Source organism: Notamacropus eugenii, chromosome 2 (genome assembly GCF_028372415.1).
Source record: "Notamacropus eugenii isolate mMacEug1 chromosome 2, mMacEug1.pri_v2, whole genome shotgun sequence".
Lineage (NCBI taxonomy): Eukaryota > Metazoa > Chordata > Mammalia > Diprotodontia > Macropodidae > Notamacropus > Notamacropus eugenii.
In genome coordinates, this window is record NC_092873.1 from 9,066,932 (window position 1) to 9,090,715 (window position 23,784).

At 36.3% G+C, this 23,784-nt stretch overlaps 1 long non-coding RNA gene across 1 annotated transcript; it reads right to left on the reverse strand.

The window, feature by feature from the left end:
• Positions 1 to 3,420: 3,420 nt before the first annotated feature.
• On the reverse strand, positions 3,421 to 13,645 carry LOC140524341 (uncharacterized). Its single transcript, XR_011973672.1, has 4 exons — positions 12,740 to 13,645; positions 11,807 to 12,601; positions 6,393 to 6,539; positions 3,421 to 3,947 (listed from the first exon to the last, which is right to left on the reverse strand). It is a non-coding gene; the product is annotated as an uncharacterized lncRNA (long non-coding RNA).
• Between the last annotated feature and the right edge of the window lie 10,139 nt (positions 13,646 to 23,784).

The following is a 23,784-nucleotide window of genomic DNA, read 5'->3' on the forward strand; positions in this document are numbered from 1 at the left end:
CGGCGTTACTGCTCACTCGAAATGGTGACCAGCCTGAGTCATTTTGGAAGTAGTAGCTTCTATTTCTTTGTTCACTCATGGAGGCTTATTCAGAATTCCATCTTACAAAGAACTGACACTCAGACCCTGCCTTTGTCTTTGAGTGTCATTTTGCTCTTCTTCAACCTGGGGAGAACAATATTGTAAAGTTTTTCATCACTTTTTTCTTCAGAATTCTGCAGAGACATTTTAACTTTAACTGGAATATAGAATGTGAAAAAGGATGGAAAAGAGATAAAAATTCTAAGAAAAGGAGGCTACTGAAAACGAAAGGGAATAAGGATATCATTTCAAAATTGTAAGGGACCCTCAAGAACTATTCAGTCCAATTCATATCCATTGCTAGGTGTGTAACAGAAGTGCAGTTTAGTCTTTTAGAACTATAGATTGTGAGAGCAGAAAGGGATACTAGAGATGAGTTAGCACATCATGGAATAAATGAGGAATCAGAGGCCTGAAACAGGAAGCCATTTGTTGAAAATCATGTGGATGGCAATGGACTGAGGTAGGACTCAAAATCTGGTAAAAGTCACAGTCAGACGCAGATTTTGGACAATTTGTGTATGTACACATGCATATGTTTCTGTGTACATATATATAGAGGAACAGATATACACATATACACATATGCATATATACATATATATGCATGTGTGTGTATAGATATATATATAGATAGATATATAGATATATACATATATAATGTAGGTATTCGGCAATTGTTCTTCCAGCAGAGGTACTAACTTAGCAAATTTATATGGAATATTTTTGGCGTTGGAAACCCAGTAATGGATCAACATCACCTGCGCTAATCTCCAACTATAATAATCTCTCCTTTATATAAATACTTACAGGTATAGCATTTATTTAATACTTCTTTAAATTCTACCTTGTATAATAAATGAATTTCCTCTGTTTTGTATTGGCTTCCCAGTGAGATTGAAAATTCTTCAAGGTAAGAGGCCATGTCTTACACCAAGTCTTTGTAACCTGTTCAGAATCTATCATAGTACTATTTGCATAATTAACAGTCACTGGTTGATGAAATAAGTTTTGATGAAGAAAGTAACTATCATTTCACTGAAGTCTTACGTAGTGAACATTTTCATCATCAGGAAAATTAGACAAGAAATGGTGCCACTTTCCCCTGAGTGTGAATTAAATGACCAATTTCATGTTGTCAGAGATGGAATCTAAATTGTTGCTTCCTTGCTATGCCTTCGCACCTAAGACCATATATGAAGGCAGATCTTTGTAAGTCTAGGTTCAAATCTCTATACAAAATTCCCCAATGTATCTCTGAAAATTCTCACCATCCAAAGTTCTCTTTTTGACTGCTTTGACATAGATTTTGCTTAGTTTTCCACGTACGATGGATACTAGGTTGAAACTGTGTTTTGAACGTTATCAGAAATATCTATTTCTATAATTTTGGGCTGGTATCATGATAAATAGCCTACTACATAATACATGTAACTGTGGGAAAGCAACTGATTATGGAGAAAGGCATTTTATAGTAATAAAAGGAGCAGGTTGTGAGACTTTGACTGCCATGTTATTCTACGATTAACTTCACATTCATCGTAACAATTTCTAATACTAAAAATGTTGAGAATGAAATAATTTTATACTGAATTTCTATTTTGCCACTGGGTCTCTGGGAAATTGAAAATGCATAAAAAATAAGACCAGAAAAACAAAAAAATGCTTTAGGCCCATTATTGCCTTAGAACAAATTTAATGTTGGGTAAACTTTCAATTCATGGTAAAATCAACAAATAAACATTTACTTTCCTTGTTCTTCCTCTTCTACTACTCGTGCTACTACTGCTAGAACAACTACTACAACGTCTTTTACTATTACAGTAATAACACTTACTTATACTGCCAACACTCTGGGAAAAGGAAGCTCTATTGAGTAAATGAAGAATAAATAATTCTTGTCCTCAAGGAACCACAATCTAGTTGAAAAAAACAGACTTAGAATCAGGACATGATAATTTGTTAACAGATGTGAACACCATAAGGAAATCAGTATAAAGTTAACCACTAAATTATGGTTTGTCCAAATCTAAGTGGAATTCAGGAGATTAAGAATTCAATAGGTATGAAAAGTTCAAAAAGCGTTATGGCAAAAGAATCATACTTTTGTAATTCAAAGGCACCTTGAAGTGAAGAGTAGATAGGTTTTAGATAGGTATACTAAATAGGGAAGTGTAACTAAGTGAGAAGAAGAGGGTGCTGAACGTATGGAGCTGGAAATCAGCATGGTGAGGTCACTTTGATTAAGGTAGAAGATAATAATGAGATTCTCCACCTAATTACTTTCATTCTCAATGGCATTTTGCATGTGTAATTTATATATTTACAAATTTTGACGAAATGACATTTTGCTTTTATTCAAGGAGTAGTTCGAAGAGAAGGAGAGAAATAATTTCTACTTCACAGTGCTGTTTGGGGGAATAAATCAGGAAATAAATGTAAAGGTCTTTCTAAATACGAAGTATGATAGAAATGATTTACTTATTATTGGCAGTTGGAAAAACACCCGATTCTTTGTGTAAGGCTAGAAAAACAAAATTGGCAACCACATAAAGAGTGAATGCTGTGAAATGATTAAATATTGGGTGGGGCTAGGATGGAGGAGTAGGAAGATGCATAGACTTTAGCACTTCCCCTACAGCCCACAAAATAACGGTAAAAAGGTCTCTCCACAAAGTGTAGAGCAACAGAAGTCTCAGAACAACAGAGCAAAAGAGGTTTCCAGTCAAAGGCAACCTGCAGGCTTACAGGAAAGGTCTATCTCACAGGACGCTGAGCAGAGCAGAGCTCAACCCTGGCCATGCGGCACTGGGAGGAAGAGGACCTGAACAGACCTCTGGGAAGAGCTCCTAACAGGGAGGATCCCACTTACTTCAACCCACAAGCAACACAGAAATCACCCAAAGTCAATGGGGGAGGGATTTCCCAGCTGGGGAGAGGTAAAGGGATTTCTTCAGCAATAGCCCAAAGTGATGGCAGAGGCCAGGAGCAGACACGGGAAGCCACAGAGGGTGGGAAGTAACCTGGGTCCATTGTTCAAGAAGCTCACCTGAAAGCCTCTGGCAGTAGGGAGCAGCTGATCTAAACGTCATCCCTGAGTGATAGTAAATGGCTGTGAAAGTGCCCCAAAAAGGGAACAAATGTAAGACCATCAAAGGTTACATTCTTGGTGACCAGCTGTCTCCTCCCATCCTTTCAGACAAGAAAGAACAAGACTTACTGTCATAGGAAGTTAAGACCTCTGCCTCCAGGGCCTCCAAACTGAACTTAAAGTAGACTCAGGCAATGGAAAAACTCGAAAAGCAAGGTAGCACCTGGTTCAAGGACAACCACAAAAATGCTGAGGAAAATAAAACCTTTATAAAGAGACTGACACGATTGGGAAAAGAGGTCCAAAAAGCCAGGGAGGAGAAGGAGGCAATAAAAAGTTGAATTAGGCAAAAGAAGGAAAAGGTTCAAAAGCTCAGTGAGCAAAACAGTTCTCTGAAACAGAGAACTGAGTTCAGGGAAATGAATGAGTGTAAGATAAACCGAGAAGTTGGAAAACAAACAAAAAAGAGTTTGAAAAAATACAAGATAATGTGAAACACCTCAATGGAAACACAAATGACCTGGAAAATAGATCCTGGGAGGACAATATAAAAATTATTGGACTACCTGAAAGTCATGATCAGAAAAGGAGCGTAGACATTATCTTCCATGAAATTATTGAGGAAAACAGTGCTGATATTCTAGAACGAGAGGACTAAATAAACATTGAAAGAATCCACTTACCACCTCCAGAAAAACACCCGAAAAGAGAAACTCCTAGGAAGATCATGGCAAATTTCAGAGTTCCAAGGTCATGTAGGAAATTCAGCAATCAGCTAGAAAGAAAGAATTCGAGTGTTGTGGAAATACAATCAGGATAACACAAGATGTGTTAGCTTCATCATTAAGGGATTGAAGGGCTAGGAAAAGCATATTCTAGAAGTCAAAGGAACTGCGATTAAAACCAGGAATGAGCTACCCAGCAAAACTGAGTATAATACTTCAGGAGAACAAATGGTCATTCAGTGATATAGAGGACTTTGCAGCATTCATGTTGAAAAGACCTGACTTGTACAGAAAATTTGACTTTCAAACACAAAAATCAGGAGAAGCTTCAAAAGATAAACAGGAAAGAAAAGTCATAAAAAAACTCTCTAAATCTGAAGTGTTTATCTTCCTACTTGGAAGGAAATTATTTATAACTCTTGAGACTATTCTCAGTGTTTGGGTAGGTGGAAGGATTGTATACACATGCACACATGCACACACACACACGCATTGACAAAGAGTACAGGCTGTGTTGAATCAGAAGAGAGGATATCTACAAAAATAATATATAGAAAAAACCTGAAGTGTGAGGGAGTAACATACTGGGAGGAGAAAGGGAGAAATGCAATGGGATGGGCTATAACTCATAAAGAGAGAAAGAAAAATCTAGTTCCATGGAGGAGAAAAGGGAGAAGAGGACAGGGGGTAAGTGATGCTACTCTCACTACATTCGTCTAAAGGAGGGAAATTAAATGCTCACTCAAATTGGTATAAAAATCTCTGTTATACTAGAGGAATGTAGCACAGGAGGCAACAAGAGGGGTGAGGGGAATGATAGAAGGGAGGGCAAATGGAAGAAGGGAATAACTAGAAATAAACACTTTTGGGAAGGAAGAAGGTTAAATGAAGGAATAAAACATACCGGGGAATAGAACAGGATACTGGGAAATATAGTTAGTATTAGAAAACATGATTATTATAGAAGTCTTCTTTAAAGCGGCCTGCATTTACTCTGTATTAAATTATTTGCCTTCTCTGGGGGATGAGTAGGGAGGGAGGGAGGGAGAGAAGGAGAGAGGGATGGAAAGAAGGTTGAATTCAAAGTAGTAGAAAGGAATGCTGATAATTTTTATTGCATATAACCCATAAACAGGTAACACAGGTAGTGAGGTACAGAAATTTATCTTGCCCTACAAGATAAGACAGAAGATGGGGAAAAGGGAAGGGTGTGGTGTGATGGAAGGGAGGGCTCATTGAGTGAAGGGGTAATCAGAATGCAGGGAATTAGTGGGTGGGGGGACGGGAGAGATAGGGAGAATAATTGGACATGTTACAAAGTGATGTTAAAGCACTTAACATTAAAACAATTGACAGAATTAATTACTGAGACTACACCAGAGACATCGTTAGATTGGGGAAATGCATTTTATTCTAAACCTCCTAGAGTCAGGTAACCTGGGGTAAAATGGGCATTGATGGAAAGGTTAAGGTTTGATTGGTAAATTTGTTTTCATGATCGTTATTTAAGTGGGAACTAAAACAGGTATAGAACGGCATGGAAGTCACTTAAGACTTCTCTCAAAAGATGTGCCTTAGCCAATGTGAAATTATAGTCATAACTGAAACCGTGGTCATTGCAACTTGCTATTTGAAGATGCTATGAGACTACTAAGTGACTGTTATTCTGAATCTAACTCCATATATGGATAGCAAAATAGTAATCTGAGCCTCCAATCCATGGTGCCATTAAGCCTGTATAGGAATTGAAAAAGGTGATCTCATGGGAAGGGTGGGAGAGCGGCTGTACAGCCTGGGCTGAGGTAGGATTCTCCTGACTCAATTTCCCCACTGATAGCTGGCAGACTCGAAGCCTCAGTGAATGCAAGTTGACAATCTATTCCTGCCTGAAACTGACAGGAATTTGGGGAGATTTGTTTTTCGCTGCAATGTCCTAACACTTAGTGGCAATTTCCTCTAGTCAAAAGGGTGGTAAGCCTAATACGAGATCAATTAAATTATAGCTTGTTGGTAGGGGAACATCCAAGGTCAAGTCTAAAATTAAGCTATTAGGCTTAGGAGTTTAGAACAACAACAGTAAGCTAAGGTCGTCTACTTCTTAGTAGGAATGTGGAGACAATTAGGACAAGGGCTTATGAAGTTAGCATACATAGTTATCATTAGTATCTCAGTTGGATACTGCTAAAAAAAATTACATTGTGGTCTACATTGTGAACACTTTAAAAGAGATATCACCCGACCAAAGGTGGGAATTGTTTTATGTGATATGAAATATGTTACAAATGAAAAATTAAAAAAAATATTAAATATAATTTAATTTAATATATTAAAATTCAAGTGTACAGTTGGTGGAGTTTTTATGTCTAGCTTTATGTGAGTGTAAATGACAGGCATAGTGTTCAGAAAATTTATAATATTGATGAAATAAAGGAAATAGCACACTCAACACACTTTCCCTTAACCAGTGAGAAATTATAGATTTTATGCATACATACATTACTTTTCCTTTGATCTAATTTCTCCTGTAGTTTTTTCTTATTTTCAAAATCAGTTCGATAAAATGATGCAACTTGTGAAACTACTGTCATGGAATGATATCACAAAGAATCAGCAAGTTCTTGTTGAAGCTTTCTTACTGTAACCTGAGTGAAATATTTCCAAATTATTTCTGTTCATGATTCCATGACATGATATTAGCTCATAAAAAAACGAACACACTTTTAAAATGAACAGAAATTAATATTTTCTCTTTCAACTTAACTTCATTTATATATTCATAATTACCATAGATTTACAGCTAGAGATATCTTAAGGACTATTTAATACAAGCACCTCATTTTGCCAACATGAAAACTGAAGCCCAACGAAGTTAAATGAATTACTCAAGGTCCTAAAGGCAGTCATTGAGAGAGAAGAGGATTGGAACTTGTCTCCTGAGACTACAAAGCTCAATTAACTATACAACTTCACCTCCACTCAGCATGGATCAAATGCTGTCTTCTTCTTGCTCAGTGTACTCCCCATTAAGCAATGCATTCAACCTGATTTCCCCATCACCTCTTTCAGAGAAAAATTAAAAGACCTCCAAAGTTACCTAGGGACTAAACTCTTTTATCTGAAATTGACATGGAAGGTGATGTAATGGAGTGGGAATAATCAATAGTTTTTATATTTGATAGAAACATTAGGGGTTTCCCCTTCCCTTTTTCAGAAACGTGAACTACTTTCTTTCTCTGCCCCTGCCTTTACAATGAGGAAGACATGCATAAGAAAGGGATGCATTTTCGTTCCTCTCATAGTTTCCCCTGGAGAATGAACATAGGTGCTGATATCCTTATCAGGCTTAGTAAAAGCACTTGACAAGTATGTTTTAGTTTGCTCGCAGCCAAAACTGCAACATATATCCTTGTTAACTACCTTTCACATGTTCAACTCTCTTTGCCAAGGCTTCAAAGCAATTCACTTATCCATTAGAATAGGAATTACACGTCTGGCTGTAGCCAATGGACAGAGAAAATGAAAACAATAAAAATAGGGTAGTTTTCCCACTTATGTATACACAGTATATTGCAAGGTCAGTGTTTCTACATACATAAGTATATTCATCCATATGCACATATCCATATGTCCAAATATGCACAGAAATACACAGTCACAAATGCATAGAGAGATATGCTACAAAATATCATCTTCACTTCACCATACAGCAAAGTATGTGAATGCACCAGTGAGTAAGAGAAAATGAAACCAAAAAATAAAAGGAACTAAAGCTTTTTTTTCTCTTATTAGATAATATTAAGTGCCTTGAAACATTAAATTTAAATAACATCTAGTAAATTTTTGAAGGAAGCAGAAAGCAGAAAGATGGCAATAAAAACTTGTGAAAATAAAACTGACCTAATTAACTAAATACATACAAGTAAACTGAATTGTAGTATGGAAGGACTGGATTCAAATTCATGACCATATATACTAAAAATAAAATTTAAAAATTTTTTTGTGACGTGTTTCCCCATTGAATTGATGATGAATCAGAGAGAATGAGAACTGCTAGTAGATTGTAAGGGGCAATGCATATTCAACAAATAAAAGGCAATGATTCTAGAAACTGCAATTTTGGACACTGAGCAAGGATAATTATTAAAACAATAAAAAATACTGAGATAAAAAAAAATTAGTAGGGACACCCAAACAATTAAAAAATAAGATTAGTGAGGACACCTCAGGGGCTGAATCTGCAGTTGCAACAGTGAGGCCTCAGACCCCTTGGCCCACAGGCACCAAAGGCCAGTGATGGGGTTCAATCAGCAGACCAGGAAGGGAGACGGCTTTCCCATAGCTCTGGCAGCAGGCAGTGGCCACAGATCTTGCACAGCAGCCCCTATGGAAGCTCCCTTGTTGGAGCGTAAAAACCCCTGGGGCCATTGAAGAGCTGAGTCTTGCCTCTGCCCTGGGTGGAGGCCCTGGGCTAGCTGCTCTTTGCTTCACACTGAATGGTGGCCCTGCCATCCAGCCTATCTGAAAATCAGCCCCAAGTGCTGACTTGGGAACTCGAGGCCAAGTGCCAGTGGAGAGGTATCTGCTAAGATTCTTGGCATAGAAATCGCTCTCTGCATCCAGACCAGGACACGCTTCATTGTGCCACTTTGGAGGAAGTGAAATCTCACAGATTCCCGGAGAATACCCTGCTCTTGACAAAGGACCCAAAAGTCAAGTAACTGGTTGGGAAAATGCCCAAAAAAGGGAAAAAATATAAGACTGTAGAAGGTCACTTTCTTGGTGAGCAGATGTCTCCTCCCATACATTTGGATGAGGAAAAGCAATGCTTACCCTCAGGGAAAGACATAAAAGTCAAGGCTTCCGTATCCCAAACAACCAAAATAAATATTCAATGGTCTCAGGACATGGAAGAGCTCAAAAAGGAATATGAAAATCAAGTTAAAGAGGTGGAGGAAAAACTGGGAAGAGAGATGAGAGAGATGCAAGAAAAGCATGAAAAGCAGGCCAACACCTTGTTAAAGGAGACCCAAAAAAATGCTGAACAAAATAACACCTTCAAAAATAGGCTGACTCAATTGGCAAAAGAGTTTCAAAACGTCAATGAGGTGAAGAACGCTTTAAAAAGTAGAATTAGCTAAATGGAAAAGGAGGTCCAAAAGCTCACTGAAGAAAATAGTCCTTTAAAAATTAGAATTCAACAGATGGAGGCTAATGACTTTATAAGAAAACAAGGAATCTCAAAACAAAACCAAAAGAATGAAAATATGGAAGATAATGTGAAATATCTCATGGGGAAAAACAACTGACCTGGAAAATAGATCCAGGGGAGACAATTTAAAAATTTTGGGATTACCTGAAAGCCATGATCATAAAAAGAGCCTAGACATCATCTCTCATGAAATTTTCACGGAAAACTGCCCTGAGATTCTAGAACCAGAGAGCAAAATAAATATTGAAAGAATCCACGGATCACCACCTGAAAGAGATCCAAAAAGAGAAACTCCTAGGAACATTGTGGCCAAATTTCAGAGTTCCCAGGTCAAGGAGAAAATATTTCAAGCAGCTAGAAAGAAACAATTCAAGTACTGGGGAAATAAAATCAGGATAACAAGAGATCTAGCACCTTCCACATTAAGGGATCGAAGGTCATGGAATGTGATTATCCAGAAGTCAAAGAAACTAGGACTAAAACCAAGAATCACCTACCCAGCAAAACTGAGTATATTAGTTCAGGGGAAAAAATGCTCTTTCTATGAAATAGAGGACTTTCAAGTACTCTTGATGAAAAGACCAGAGCTGAAAAGAAAATTTGACTTTCAAACAGAAGAACGAAGAGAAGCATGAAAAGGTAAATAGCAAAGAGAAGTCATATGGGACTTACTAAAATTGAAATGTTTACATTCCTACATGGAAAGATAATATTTGTAACTCTGCAAACTTTTCAGTATCTGAGTAGTTGGTAAGATTACACACCCACAGACACACACACACACACACACATCACAGAGTGAATTGAAGAGGATATGATCATATCTTTAAAAAAATGGAATTAAGTGGTGAGAGAGAAATACATTGGGAGGAGAAAGGGGGAAATGGAATGGGGAAAATTATCTGTCATAAAAGAGGAAAGCAAAAGACTTTTCAGTGGAGGGAAAAAGAGGGGAGGTGAGAGAAAAACATGAAGCTTACTCTCATCAATTCGACTAAAGGAAGGAATAAAATGCACACTCATTTTGGTATGAATACTGATCTTCAATACAGGAAAGTGGGGAGAAGGAGATAAGCAGGGTGGGGGGGATGATGGAAGGGAGAGCATTGGGAGGAGGGAGCAATTTGAAGTCATCACTCTTGGGGAGCAACAGCATCCAAAGAGAGAATAGAAGCAATGGGGGGGCAGGATAGGATGGAGGGAAATATAGTTAGTCTTACACAACACGACCATTATGGAAGTCATTTGCAAACTTACACAGACATGGCCTATATTGAATTGCTTGTTTCCCAAAGGGAATGGGTGAGGAGGGAGGGATGAAGAACAGTTGGAAGTCAAAGTTTTAGGAACAACTCTCAAGTATTGTTCTTACTATTAGGAAATAAGAAATACTGGTAATGGGGTATAACAAGTTATCTGGCCCTACAGTTCAAAAGAGAAGATCGGGACAAGGGAAGGAAGGGATGTTCGAAGAGAGGGTCGATCGGTAATAGGGGCAATTAGAGTGCTCAGTGAATTGGGGCGGGGGGAGGGGAGAAATGGGGAGAAAATTTGGAACCCAAAATTTTGTGAAAATGAATGTTAAAAGCTAAATAAATAAATTTTTAAAAAATCCAAAAAAAAAGTAAATATGTACTGGTTGACTTTGTAGCTGCAAAAAAAAAATAAGTTTATTAACACAAAAAATATTAATGCTTAGTGCATAATTATATTCCTTTTAATAGAAATACTGTCCTAAATTTTAAAGAAAGGTAGAGACTAGTCATTGGAATTCCACTAAAAATATGATTCACTCTTCAATGTTTCTAAAACTAGTTCAAAGGAGTATGAATAAAAACTCGTCAGACTGATGAATATTTTAAAAATCTTATGAAAAGGGTAACGGTAATACTCACGAGTATCTCAAGGGAGATATATGATTTTAATTGCTACATTATTCCTAGCAAAATTTTGTAGGATTCTTCAGAAGTTTTAGCATTTCAAATAATTTATTGTATTTCATTAAGAAAATGTAATATTTGGAAAGGAATGAGAATAATAAATTAATCAATATCTATGCACAAGAGATAACACTATCTATGCTAATGAAAAAAAAATTTCATTGACTATACAATTTCTTTAAGCAAAGTGAGTCATCTTACCTAAAAGATGACACTGACACTTTATTTTTTTATTTTATTTTTATACTTTTATGTATTTATTTTTATTTATTTCTACATAAATACTTTATGAAAATTTATTTCTATTTCATAGAAATTTTAATTTGATATATTAAGTATTTACTTTTATGAACTTAATTACCTGTATTTTACTGTATTTCATTTCATTACTATTATTAAATTCACACTTACTTATGCGTTTTTATGGTATTATTTTATCATACTATTGCTTCTCATTCTTCTTTCTTACATTTCAAAATTTTGACAATAAAAGTTAATAATATTGCGTGCCTGCTGAAAATTCAATGCTTAAATTATCTTCATCAAATCAATTTTGACTTTCATTTCAAAAAGTTACATGTTTACCCAAGCAGAATTCTTAAAACCCTACCTCTCTTTCAGCCTACACATTTTCATATATACACATTTGCTCTCTTAAGTACATACATTCACTGGTCAACACTTTACTTCTCTATTCTACCGTAAGAACTTGTTTTTCAGTGTCAGCACAAACTATATTCAAAAGATCAATGAACAGTACCTGGGATTCACTCAAGAACTTTTCTTTAGTCATGGTTTTCTTTTGGGTGTCTTCAAGCTGTTGCTGAAACAACATATTTTCACTCTGAATTTGTGCTAATCTTTCTTGGATAGATTCCCATTTGATAATGTAACTTGTTCACTTTCCCCTTTTTCAGTTGATTTGTGTGTTGAAGTTCCTTTTCTTCTGTTGGGCAAGGTTTAATTCTCTCTGTATGCTTTTTAAATGGGTGTCTTTTCCCTGAAGCAATCGTGCACCAGACAGCTAATTCTCTAAACTATTGGTTTTTCTTTCAGCTTTAGACAGCTCATGAGGAAGGACACCATTGTTCTCTCTTAAGCTAGGGGTGTCATGATAGCTTGTGTTGTAAACAAAGCCACTCATCTCATTCTCCCTGAAAGGAATGTTCATGGGCTAGTTTGATGACTCACTTTGCTCATGATCGAGAACAGCAGAAATCGCATGGGAACTTCATGATGCAATTACTCTCTCTACTCTGTCTCTGTTTTGCATTGTTCAATTTAAAGTTCAGAACTGCATTTTCAGTCGTCAGATCATGTACTTTTCCACTGCACTGGAATGTAATTTTTCTTAAGACTTCTTCATTCAGTTGTAATTCTTTTGAAGCTCCTCAATCTTTTCTTTTCAAACTTTTATATCTTCCATACAATGACATTCTTTTTCTTCATCCTTAATTATTACTGTGTCTAGTTCGAGTTTGAGCTTGGCAACTTCGTCGTGTAGGATTAGATTTTTATTCAACAGACATTTTTCTTTCTCATTGCCGTTAGGAATCTAAATATAACAAACAGAAAAAAAAATGTTACTCAAAACAAAATTATGTATTCTGATTTTCCTTAGTAATTCAAAATAAATGCCAAGGTGCCAAGAAGCAGAGTTTCCTCAGAAAAAATTAAATTAAGGGAGTTTCACCTATTTCACATTTCTGTCCAACTCAGTTTTCAAAAAGAACAGGTCTTAAAAGTGCTTCATCAATCTGAAGATAAGAAGTAAACTTCTAGTCCCACGAAGCTGCCTTTCAGCATATTTTATTTCCTTTGCTCTATCCATTCTATTCCAAACTGGATAGTCAAAGCGCTACAATAAAAATAAAAATACTTAATATTTACACATTGCCTTTTTATATTAAATTATTTTTTTGTTTTCCGTGTTCTAGAATCACTTCCATATAGCTTAGATGTTTTCCCTTTCCTTCTCCTCCATCACCTCTCTCTACACACACCCTCCCTGATTCTGTGTACAATCTTATATAGGTTCTACACGTACATTCCTATTAAACACATTTTCCTGTTTTTCACGTTGCAGAGAACAATTAAAATGAATGGGAGAAACCATAAAACAAAACATAATCCAAAGGAAAATGGTCTGCTTCATTCTGTTATCCAGTTCAGTATTTCTGTCTCAGGATGTGCAAGGCGGTTTGCCTCCAGAGGCCATTCAGAATCTTTTAGGTACTTGCATGGCAATGAATTACTAAGTGTACCAGAAAAATTCGTTGCACACTGCGGTTTTTGCTGTGTAAAGAGTTTTCCTGGTTCTGCTCCTATCACTAATCATCACTTCTAATAAATCCTTTCAGGTCTGTGTGAAGTCTTCATGCCACGTTGCCTTTTAAGGTATTTTAGAAAGTTCTTCCAATATATTATCACGGCTAAAATTTGCAACACACTTAAGAAGGAAATATTTAGATTATTCTCCCCATTTTACACATCAGGACTTACGGTAGGAGATATTACTGAATAACCTGCCCATTGTCACACTCAGTACGTAGTAGTAGCAGTGTTTCAAACCACGTCTCTTCAAACTCCAAATCAAACATGCTGTTGCAATAGCTAATTCCTCTTAGGAGCTGAAGACAAGCATTTGTCCTACGTTTAGAATCATTGTCTTGGTACAATTATATTATCTCCAGAACAATGAAGTGATAAGTCATAAATTTCTTAGTGGAAGTCCTCAGAAAATTCTCTTTGCTGATAGCTGTAGCGTTTTCACAGCAACACTGATTTAAATCTTTTAGAAGTTGTTAAGTCAAAACCTCTCATTTTCGGGATGGAAAAAGTGAGACCTGCAGTGTGTTCTCCTAGTGATGGTAACCTACCCTTCACCATCATATTTTAAAAGAATGATGAAAGCATTACTGAGGCCAAAGTGTAAAAAGTGCATATTGCACTCGTATCATAGTAAAACTGGTCCAGGAGCATTGTTCCCCATTCAGGACTGGTGGAAAGAGTTACATCAAAAAGCTTATAAGCTCCATGCTGTGACATCCTTTCTGGAAGTGTAGCAGGAGGGTATGAGGAGGTTTCAGCTGAGTTAAAAGGAGCACCCCAGGGCACCATTAACCAAGGATTACTGGGGGCCACCAACACAAATGATTTCCTTCAAACAACTTTTGAAGAAAATATGAAAATGCAAAACTGTAAATTTAGAATTTGATGAATATGTATTCCTATCATGGTGAGCAATGTTGAATTAGAATGAATGTAGGAATTCAGGTCACAGATAAAGCCAGAGGTCAGAAATCTAAGAAAAGTTTTTCTGTGGCAAATATTTTTTACTTCTCTTTCATGGGACATGAATGAGACAACAAAGTGAAATAGAGCAAATTAATAATATATACATATGTGTGTGTGTATATATATATACATATATATGTATGTATATATATTATATATTATTATATTATATATAATTATATATGTATTATTATATATTATTAATTTGCTCTATTTTTATATATTTGCTCTCTCTGTATATATATATATAGTAACCCTTAATCTCTCTCGTGAAAAGTACAAAGAGATGAATCGCTTAATCAAGGAATAAAAATGGTTTGTTTTGGAGGCGTCACTTTCTACCTCTTTGCATTCCTTTCTCCCACTAATTTAGGAGTGAATGACACTGATGAGCTCCCCCTTTTCTCTGACCAGAAAAGGCAAAGGCATTACTGAAATCCAGGGATTTTTTGAGTTGAAGTAGAGTTGGGTCTCAAGAATGGCCATTGAATGAAAAAGGAAAAAGGAACAACCAAGCATAACAAACAGCATATGCGGATTTTGATAACCAGCCATGTCCCGACTTGTGTGCTGTAGACAGATGTACCGGACTGAGGATGACAAATATGTAGCAAAATGAAGAAGCACAGTCCTGATTTTGAAAATATGGACTTAGGTTGGAAAGTGATCAAAGTGAATACCTCAGAAATCTCAGTGATTTGGGAAGAAGCTTTCTTTCTGCTTCCAAGAGGATTATTCACAATTCCACCTTGTTCAACTCTGGCTTTTAGCTCCAGAAAAAAGTCTCTTTGAGATGAGCTCTTCTTCGTCCTGGGGACAACAATTTCAGAAAATTTTAAATCATCTTTTTTCCTTCCAAAGTCAGCAACAACATTTGACCTTCAACTGGAATATAGAATGTGAAAAAGCAAGGAAAATAGCTTTATAGATTAAAAGAAATGCAGGCTACTGAAAATGAAAAGCCAAAATATAATAGCATTTCAAAGATGGAAAGCAACCTCAGTCACTACCCAAGGCAAGCCTTATCAATTCTTAGGGACCTAACTCTTACAAGCCTCAACTTGAAGGCTTCACAGGTGGGGGTGGCCACCACGTCTCAAGTGAGCGCATTCTGTTTCAAGATGTTTGTGTTGGTTAACAATTTTTTCCTGACATTCACCCTAAAAATGTACATTTTGGAAACTCTGATCCATTGCTCCGAGCTCTGATCCTCAGTCTGAAGCACAGAATGCTTCATCTTTCTTCAAAATGACTGTCCTTCAAAATCCTGAAGACATAAGAATCAATATCTTTAGTTCCTTTAACAGATCCTCACAAGTCATGGACCCCCAGGGTCTTCCTGTTAGGCATCGTGCTTACTACTTGTCATAATTCTGTGAGAGCCACAAATGAATTAATCAGGATAAGCCAATCTATTCACTTCAGAGTACACAGAGATTTTCACCTTGTCTGTTTTGAAAGCTATGCTTCTCTGAATAGGATGCAAAATTACACTAGCTTTTGGGTTCTCAGATAACAGTACCAACTCAGCTTCAGTTTAGAACTGACTAAGATTAACATCTTCTCAGACAAAATGCTGTCCAATTCTATTTCCTCCAACTTATACTTATGAAACTATTTTGTATTTAATTATATAATTTTGTATTCATTCTTACTGAATTTCATGTGATTAACAGGTTCCATCCAGTGCTCTGACTTATGAAGACTTTGTCTTTCCTCCATGTAGAAAGACTTGAATAATTTTACGTAAATTAATAAGAAAATAAGTAAAAGATAAAGATCCTAGAGAGCAACGAACTATTCTGAAATAGTGAGGGATGTATACTAAAGTGTAATGTAAGGAAGAGCAAAAGGGAATGAACTTGAAATTTCATTCGCCAAGAATTTTCAGGTAAGGAAATACTCTCTGCAAAAAGAGAGGATTTCTCTGGAACTTATATTCTTATGGAAGGTGAGGAGAGATCAGTGGTGTCAAATAGATGCCCCCAGGACTGAGTTTTGTGAAGAAATTCGGGGCAATTTCAGACCTCTGGCTCAGAGTCAGGTAAGATGAACTCTGTGTCAACATTTGAAACCAGATCTTTCTGGACTTGAGGCTTATTGTATTCATTACATCATGCTGATTCTGTATTGGGAGAAATACTTCACAAAGTACCAATTCCATTGTACTTTTCCATGGCCTTTTAGACTGTAATTTTACATTCAAATGATACTAGACGGGAATTTTTTTGTTTGTTTTATATTTATGTGTACTTATTTACAAATGATTGAACATAACTTATTTATTTAAGACATTATTTATTTTATGTCTTGTTTAGGATGAAGTAGCTTGGTAAACTGCATTGCCTGTTGTATTTCCCATTTCCATGTAAAAACAATTTTATAACATTTGTTTTCAAAACTTTGAGTTCCAAGTTCTCTCCCTTCCTCCCTCCCCACCCACCTTTATTGAGAATTCAAGCAATTCAATATATGTTATACATTTGAAGTCATACTAAATACTTCCAAAATAATCATATTGTGAAAGAATAACTATATTTGCCTCCATCCAATCACACTTCCCATTTATTCTCGTCTCTCATTTCACCCTGTCCCTCCTTCAAAGTGTTTGCTTTGGATTACCCCCTCCCCCAAACTTCTTCCCTTCTGTCAATCCCCCCCTCTTATGCCCTTCCCCTTACTTTCCTGTACGGTAAGATAGATGTCCATACCCAAGAGAGTGTGGATGTTATTCCTTCCTTAAGCTAATTCTGATGATGGTAAGGTTGACTCTCTCACTCTCACCTCCCTCCTCTTCCCGTCCACTGTAAAAGCGTTCTCTTACCACTTTTGTGTGAGATAAATTACTCCCTTCCACCTGTCCCTTGTCCATTTCTCCTCCTCCCGGTACATTCCTCTTTCAACTTTTATATTACTTTTCAATACCATCCTTTGATATTCAACTCACCCAGTGCCCGCCAACTATCATAATGAGAAAAGTCTCATGAGTTACAAATTTTTTTTCCATATAGGAATATTAACAGTTTCATTTTAATAAGTTATTTATGATATCTCTTTCCTACTTTCCTTTCCATGCTTTTCTTAAGTCTTGTATTTGTAAGATTCTTTTTCTGTTGAGCTCTGTTTTACTCAAATATGTATTAAATTCCTCTGCATCATTGAATATAATTTTTCCCCACTCAGTTTTGATAGGTAAGTAAGTCTCAGTTTTAATCCTTGCTACTTTGACCTCTAGAATATATTCCAAGTTCTCTGACTTTTATATTGCCCAAGCGCCCAATTCTTGTGGTACTGGGATTGTTGTTCCACAATATTTGGATGATTTCTTTCTGGCTGCTTCCAATATTTTATCCTTGACCTGGGAACTCTGGAACTTGGCTATGACATTCTGGGAGTTTTCCTTTTCGTATCTCTTCCGGGAGATGATAGGTGCCTGCTTTCAATTTCTATTTTATTCTCTGTTTCTAGAATATCTAGAATATCAGTTCTCCTTTAGAACTTTTAGAAATATGATGTAGAGACTCTTCTTATATCATGTCTTTGAAGTAGTCGAAGATTTTTTCAATTATCCCTCCTGCATCTATTTTCCAGGTCAGATGTTTTTCGGTTAGATATTTCAGATTATTTTGTGTTTTATATTCTTTTGGTTTTGCTTCGTCATTTCTTCATTTCTGATACACTCTTTATCTTCTGTTTGCTCCATTCTAATTTTAAGGACTCACTTACTCAACGAACTTTCGAGTTTCCTTTAAAATTTGGATGATTCTGCTTTTTAAGGCATTCTTCTCCTCATTGATTTTTTCCACCTCTTTTGCCCTTTGGTCTAGTCCACTTTTTTAACACGTTATTTCCTTCAAGATATTTTTGGTCTCGTTTATGAACTTGTTGACTCCTATTTTGCCTATGATTTTTTTCCCCTTACTCTCTTTTCTCTTCCAAATTTCCCTCTATTTCTCTTATGTGATTTTCAAAATCCTTTCTGAGCTCTTCTATGACCTGGGACCAATTTATATTTATGTGATATAAAAATCATAGCCCTTTCTTAAGATTAAAAAGACTATAATACTCACCTCCCTATTCCAGGAAACCCATACATATTCTTAACAAAAAGAGATGGAAATAGTGTCTTTTAAATTTCATTTTCCCTGATTCAAATGATTTGCTACTGTTCTCAGTTCAAGGTCCAGAATTCTGAGAAAGCATTGAAGTTTCTGGTGAGCTCCACTTTTTTACATCATCATTCTTTTTTCCTTAACTGATGTCTAATATTTTCAAATAGCATTTCTGCAGTCACTTGCTTCACTTCCTCTTGTTTCAGAGTAAACCTAGGTGAAAATTGCCTTTTTTCAATGACAGTTCAGTGGAAGGAAGTAATAAATGCCATTTGAATATACTCATCTGGATGTCTAAAAGAAAAACAATGTTCATTTCAGCTGAACTAAATCCATGTAGGGAACTCATTGTCAAGAAACTCCCTCTATTGATGCAGAGTGGTCCGTGCTCTACCCTTTGAAGCTTACCTTTTCGTATTACCTGTGGCACTGAGAATTTGTTGGCCTGCACAGGCCCACAAAGTCAGGACATGTTAGAAATTGATGGGGTGCTTGGGTGCATGTGATTGGACTCCTATTCTAAAATCACATTTCTCTTCAAAGATAACATTTGTTGTTAGCCTCAAAACCCTATCTCAGGCAGTTTCTCCCCAGTCCAAGAACACAGCCTGCCCCAGCAACCACTATTTTCTCATTTACTGATACAGTAGCAAGTTCCAACTAGAGAATTCATGAGTTTAAACAGCTGTATGCTGGCTGACCTGTTTGTGTACTTGATCATAATGACATTCACTACTCACTGACCAATCATATGTATCTTAGACTTCGATATAAGTACACTCCCTTTCATTTATCTCCTCCAACAAGATATTCATGAGATCAGGACGGTATTCCTTAGTCAGTCCTGTGGCCAGTGGTCAGTCCTGACCACTAGTTGACTTAGTGAGGTTTCAGGCCTAAAATTGTACCTCCATGGAGTGGCCCTTATTCGTTTCCAGACGAATGTTGGGTAAAATACTTCCCCAGTAGCAAAACTACATGTTCCTTTAAGAACTAACCATTCCATAATCCCACCTTGAATCATCTAGTTAGCCTATTTGACACATGTTTTACTATAGAAAATCCTCTAGAAACATTACCTGTACACAGATAAGGTTGCAGGTGCCCTAAGGACCCTTGTCCGCTGAAAAATGTAAATCTTTACTTTGAGTTCAGAAATGCTTGAGTCTTTGCATTCATTCGAAGTGAACTGCCCCTTGTACTATGATCTTGGCAAGGGTCTCACTGCCCCCCTTCTAGCCTTCATCAAAATCAGTGAGGAACCCATTTTTTATCCAGGCTACTTTAGGGCATTATAGTTCTATGAAAAATGGGTCATATTCTTATTTGTGTACAACTTCTTTTTTGTATTCAATGAAAAGGAATTCCATAAATTCTATATAGCTAGAACAACAGACTTTTTTCATTATTCCTGAGTTTTGATGCATTGGGATGACTCTGGAGAAATGTGTAGAAGGGCATGTACATAAAATTCTATCCATTTTCCCATCACTATTGATTATTCAGAGTTGACTTTTTTACTTCATTTTGAAAAATAAAACACAAATAATTGTGCTACCATTTTCAAATTTCGCTCAAAATACATCTCTTCCTTACATCCCTAGAGTGCAAATGAATAAGTAAGGCTCAACAATAATACTGTTTTAATGACGTAGTCCTTTTGCCTTTCTAATCTTAAATCCCCTGTCACATTTCTTCAACAGTAAGAATAATGCTTCCAAGACTTTCTTTAAAATCGCGAGTTTCATACCTAAGGCCATGGAGTTCTCTGTTCCATTCTGCTTTTTGGTGTACGAACTCACATATCCTTTGTCCTGTTTCTGGCCATCCTTCCTGTAGTCCACGAATCTTGCTTTGTAAACTCTTAACTTTTCTGGTGAGTAGTGGGCAATGCCTTTTTTCACGTTGTAGTGATCAGTCCTATCCAGGAACAGCATCCTCAGGTTTCACAAGTTTAATAAGATGTATACAGACAAAAACACAAAATAAAAATATGAGTATTTTAAAATCTGCAAGACAGTAGCAGTATTCCCAGAACTGAAATGCTCTTGCAATGGCAAAATAATATCCAAGCATAAATCCGGAGAATATAACAAAATATTACTTGGTCAAAAACTTCACATTGTGTATCAGAATAACCTATTTTTCTGTGAGCATTGAAGAAAATGATAAAAGATCACTAAGGGATAAATTACTTAATAGAAAAAATATATATGAAAGCTCAGAATTCCTCACAGTATGAGAAAAATATATGTGGAAAGTAAATATTTTGATGTGTACTCTGCGATGGGACAAATAAGATTAATATAATGGATGCTATGCCTAATATCTATATATTTCAAATATACTGAATGATTTTATAAGTATCATAAATGCGTTTTATTTTACAAAGTTGTGTGGAAACACGGCTTCTCCTTTAGAGATTTATAATAGCAAAAACCGTTCAAGATTCACATGGTAATATCAATCTTCGTTTATTCATTGGCCAGACTTCTAGTAACTTGAAACAAATATAGCTGAAACAGCAGAGGAAAGTGAAAAATTCTTTATAGTATTAAGCAAAATAGCTGCCCCTTTACTCTTCAGAGAGGTATGGAGCCAAATTGTTACCTAACCCAGAGGTAGTAACGTGTGTTATGTCAAGTTACAGATTCAACAGATTTGAGTATTGGGTTTCCCTTGGTAACTTTCAATTCTTCGTATATTTCAGTGTTTAGCAAAACTGAGGCAACAAGACAAAACTCGCTTGCTAGATGGAGCCACACTGATTGTAGCAGGAAGTGAAGCTGACGGTAAGAGAAATGATAAGCTGAAACATTCAAAACAAAGGAAGAAGCTGTGGCACAGAGAAGTCAAAAGGCATGTTAATACTCACACAATTGGTATGTGTATAAGGCAGAATCTGAACCTAGCCATTTCTGGTACGGTGTCCAGTACACTGTACTATATGTCATGTTGACAGAAGAATTACAAAAATTAGGCAGAACACTGACAAGATTGTTGACATTTTGTGCCGTTTTATGGAAGATTTTAGTAATTTAACCATTCTTTTCATGAAAGAGATCACTGCCTGATCTCTTGATACTTGAAGTCAAGTCAATCTCTTCAATGGTTCTCCTTTCACCAACCAAGCAAATAAAATTAATGCACCTTATCCTACCATGAAGTATTAATAACACACATTATATAATATAGCACTTAGAGGCTTACAAGATACATTCCACCCCCAAAAAAATCCTGTGAACTATGGTATTTTCTTGATTAAGAAACTGAAGCTCCAAGTTTAAGTGACTTGGCAACAGAAAAAATCTCGGCCCTCGGCAAATTTGTAATCCCCTAAGTTTCCATATTTAATTCTCACTGCTAAATACTGTCCAGAAAAACTCGATTTTTCGCTGTCACTTTTCTGCCTTTTTACTCAGTTTCCATCGTTTAAAGGTTCATTTCACCTCCCTATACTCCCATGATCTATAGCTACTGAATTCATACCTATCCTTTAAAACTCAACTCACATGCTACCTTCACACACAGGTTATTTTTTCTTGAAAGTTAGTGTTCTTTCCCCCACTGAAGCTCACAGAGCATTATGACGGTGCATTTCATACATATGCGTATATATACAAATATGCATTTGTATGAATATTTATATATATAAATACATATATAGCACATGTGTACACATATATCTACTTAGGTACACATGCACTTATATTTATATGAATATACATATCAGTATTCGAGTTACCTAGGTAGGGTATATCCCCTATTAGATTGCACACTCAATGAGATAACTTATACAAACTTTGTGTATTCAGCACAAAATAGGTACTTAGTAATTGTTTTTGAACTGACACAAGTAGAAGATGGCTGAAAAATTTATGACCCTGCAATCAACACAATCCCTTTCCCCTTGGCCAAGGCCTGTCAGTGATTGACTTTCCTCTATTTTGTTGTGAATGAATGGCATAAGGTTGCAATGGTCTCTTCTTGTATACATGCACGTCCTCGATTTCTGTTTAACAGTTATTATGTTTCGAAATTTTAAACTGTACTTACCTTTGCAATCACTACTGAGCTGTTCAACCAATAACAAAATATTCTTACAGTTTAAGGGAGATAAATCGTCATCCTCTTTATTTGTCTCAGAGGACTAAGTGACGTCCTCCCAATCATTTGCACACCACTTTGTCCTGTAAAATAAGTAACAGTAGGGGAAAATTCAAAAAAAAATCAGAAATCTTTAAAATAATAACGGTGGCTAACATTTCTCTCACACATGAGGGTTTTCACAACACTTTATATACATCATCTTGTGGCATCCTCACAACCATTTTGTGAGACAAGCATTACTCAAATTCATTTCACAGATGTTAGGTGGCTTGTCCAGCACCACAGAGTTAGCTAGGATCCCAAGGACGGATTTTAATGTGAGTAGAATATAAGGTAGTTCAAAGTTTACTCTAAATTCTTCATGATTAACCTTTTAACTTTCAATATGCATTACAAATCTAAAAGGCAAATAACAGTTTATAGAGTTTATGTATTCTCACTTCAGATATTATAACATGACCTTTATACTAGGCTCAAAAAGTGCAAATTAAGGACAATGATGTATGAAAGGTGATATAAACACCACACTATCCAATATATGTTTAATTTCTGGGTTTTTAAAATTTCTCCTATCTTCATTGAATTTGGCATCCCTTCAGGTTATTTTTATGTAGTGTCTCCCCTCCTTTTCCCTGTCTAAATATTAGAGTTATTTACAGTCACTCCTCAAACCCATTTATCTGACTGTGACCCTAAAACTCTACTCAAACTGCTTCCTCCAAGGTTGCCAATGGTATCTTCACTGCTAAATCTGATCACACTTTTTGAAGTCTTTTTCTTTCATCACCTTACCTAGCATCACAGCCTTGGTAATGAGGCTGACACAGGCACTGACTGACCTAACTCAGTGTTTGGGAGGGTCCAAAGAATATTATGGAAGAGAAACTGTATTATACTGTTGTATGCCTGTGAAACCTGGACACTATAGGAGGTCCATGACGGGAAACGGAATCTCTTTCATTTGAATGGTATTAGGAAGATTCTGAAGATTATCTAGAAGGACAAGGTACCAGACTAAGTTCTTTTCTAGATATTGAATGTTCAGGACTTCAAACTCTACAAATCTGATGGGCTGGTCACATGGTTTGAATGAAAAACTTACGCTTGCAAAAAAGACTCTTTTTTGAAGGACTCACAAAGAACAAGCGTTCACACGGTGGTTAGAAGAAGCAATGCAAGGACACTCTCATGGTCTCTCTTAAGAACTTTGGAATTCATT